Source organism: Triticum dicoccoides, chromosome 5B (assembly GCF_002162155.2).
Source record: "Triticum dicoccoides isolate Atlit2015 ecotype Zavitan chromosome 5B, WEW_v2.0, whole genome shotgun sequence".
Classification (NCBI taxonomy): Eukaryota; Viridiplantae; Streptophyta; class Magnoliopsida; order Poales; family Poaceae; genus Triticum; species Triticum dicoccoides.
Window position 1 is genome coordinate 614705636 of NC_041389.1, and position 2950 is coordinate 614708585.

At 48.7% G+C, this 2950-nt stretch overlaps 1 pseudogene; it reads right to left on the reverse strand.

The window, feature by feature from the left end:
* Nucleotides 1-1333: 1333 nt before the first annotated feature.
* LOC119310276 lies at nucleotides 1334-1992 on the reverse strand (annotated as a pseudogene).
* Nucleotides 1993-2950: the final 958 nt, after the last annotated feature.

The window sequence follows — 2950 nt, forward strand, 5'->3', positions numbered from 1 at the left end:
AGGGGAAAACACACACGATGTTCTAGTTTATATGTCGCTTATAAATCACATGCTGCTGGTTGTCTTCATAATTTTTGTTCGATTTCTTTTTCGAAGGTTTCCTGAAATACAACCCATTAACAGTCGCTACAAGGGCGAATGAATGGCTATGCCACGTGTACATGAAGGGATGGCGATCTGCCTTTTCGTTCCGTTCGCCGTTGCCCCCACCACTCGTCGTTTCCTTCTGTTAAAATTAATTCTAATTAGGGGGAAATCTCCCCTTGCCCAAACCGTCATTGTGGTTTGTCCCGCAACCGACGCCTCCCTTCGATCTCCTGGAACCGACGCCTTCTCGAGGGATCGTCATGTCTCTTCGGCAGGCCCGTACGACGCACCTGTGCAGAGTGTTCGACTGCACAGGGCCCCCAAATTGACAGGGCCCCAAATTTTCTAGAGCATTGATGACTAGTTTAGGTGTGGGTAATCAACGCATCAGCAAATACACGTTGGAACCTGGAACGAAATAACTCCAAGGCAGAGGCCCAATCTCACGCACGTCTCCTCCTCTTCTCTCTCCGTTCTCTTTCACTTCAAGCTCAAATCCCTTTCTCTCCCCATGGTCCAATCACACCACCAAAGGTCTCGATTCTATTCCATTCTAGTGGATCAATTCCTTCGCATTTCCCCCAAAACTAATCTCCTTATTCAATGAATTGGTATTGTTCTACCCTTTGTCCATCTATTTATCCGTTTTCTCATTTCTCTCATCTTCTCACACATCTCCGCTACTTCTTTCAGTCCCATTGTTGCTTGCTGCTGGTCTTGCGACCTGGGTGCATTGATCGGAGTTGGAGGTATGCCACAATCGCTAGGTTGCCGATTAACCAAGACAAGGAACCAGAAGACCGTAGCCATGTTGCCGCCAAATGGTGTTCCTTCCAAATAAATCAAAGGTTGTTTCGTCAATTTTCGTTTCTATCTTAAGTTTTAATGCATGATATTTGCATCCTATTTTTTTATTTCTGAAAGTATTCTAGTTCTATAATTACGAATCTTGAGTCAATTTATGAAAAACCTAAGAAAAAGAAAAAAAAATCGACCTTAAAATGTGCTCTTGATAAGTTTTTACCAAAAGGATCAAAGTTTCTTGTGAAAATTAGAGTGCAAATACAAGCTTTATTCTTCTTTTTTTTAGACAAACAAGCTTTATATTATTGATTGCCATTTGTTATGTCGAGGGCCTAATTTTTGATTTCGCACCGGGCCTCCATTTTCTCGCGTACGGCCCTGCTCTTCGGGGCATATAAAAGGGGGCCTGTAACCATCAATCAATCTATTCGATCATTCTGATTCAAAACACGTTATCACACATGTAGAACAGCCAGCGAGAGCGAAAGGCAACAGAGAAAGGAGAAGAGAGGAAGCACTCGCCGCCGGTGAGATGACAGGCCTCGTCTCCTTCTTCCTCCGTCTGATCCGCGAGGACGGTCGCCGCTACCGCCACATTGCCCTTCGCCGCCATGGAATTGGTGGCCACCGCTGTTTCCGTCGCCGGATGCAAGCCATCCGTCGATTCGGCCGCAGCGCCGCTGGACGTGGCGCTCCTGGCCGCCACCGCGCCGCTGGACGTGGTGCTCCTGGCCGCCACCACGCCGCTGGACGCGCCCCCCGCGGTGCTCCCCTCGCCCCTGGACGCGCCCATGATGGTGCTCCCTGCGCCCGTGGCCAGGCGCCCATGGGGTTCGACCCCTGGCTAGTGGCCGGCCCGAGTGCCTCGATGGTGCACAGGGCTGCAGCCGCACCTGCACCGCCCCCTGGATCTCCGCCTCCACCACCTCCTCCGCCGGCCGTGTGGCTCGCGCCGTCGACGCAAACGCCCGCTGTCGAGGCCGCCGGCCCGCCCGGATACTGCCCCGTGCCGATGCGCGCCGTCGCGAATGAGGAGGAGGCGCTCGCCTTCGTCTCCGCGCCGACCGGTGCCTCCGGAGTCGTCCGCCTTGGAGCAGGCATGGAGTTCGGTGCCGCCACTGATGTCTACTACACAACCTTCTTCTTGTAGACATTGTTGGGCCTGCAAGTGCACAGGTTTGTAGGACAGTAGCAAATTTCCCTCAAGTGGATGACCTAAGGTTTATCAATCCGTAGGAGGCGTAGGATGAAGATGGTCTCTCTCAAGCAACCCTGCAACCAAATAACAAAGAGTCTCTTGTGTCCCCAACACACCCAATACAATGGCAAATTGTATAGGTGCACTAGTTCGGCGAAGAGATGGTGATACAAGTGCAAAATAGATAGTAGATAAAGGTTTTTGTAATCCGAAATTATAAAAACAGCAAGGTAACAAGTGGTAAAAGTGAACGTAAACGGTATTGCAATGATAGGAAACAAGGCCTAGGGTTCATACTTTCACTAGTGCAAGTTCTCTCAACAATAATAACATAGATAGATCATATAACAAGCCCTCAACATGCAACAAAGAGTCACCCCAAAGCCACTAATAGCAGAGAACAAACGTAGAGATTATGGTAGGGTACGAAACCACCTCAAAGTTATTCTTTCGGATCGATCTATAAAAGAGTTCGTACTAGAATAACACCTTCAGACACAAATCAACCAAAACCCTAATGTCACCTAGATACTCCATTGTCACCTCAAGTATCCGTGGACATGACTATACGATATGCGTCACACAATCTCAGATTCATCCAACTAACACAAAGTACTTCAAAGAGTGCCCCAAAGTTTCTACCGGAGAGTCAAGAACGTGTGCCAACCCCTATGCATAGGTTCATGGGTGGAACCCGCAAGTTGGTCATCAAAACATACATCAAGAGGCACATGATATCCCATTGTCACCACAGATAAGCACGGCAAGACATACATCAAGTGTTCTCATAGAAGACTCAATCCGATAAGATAACTTCAAAGGGGAAACTCAATTCATCACAAGAGAGTAGAGGGGGAGAAA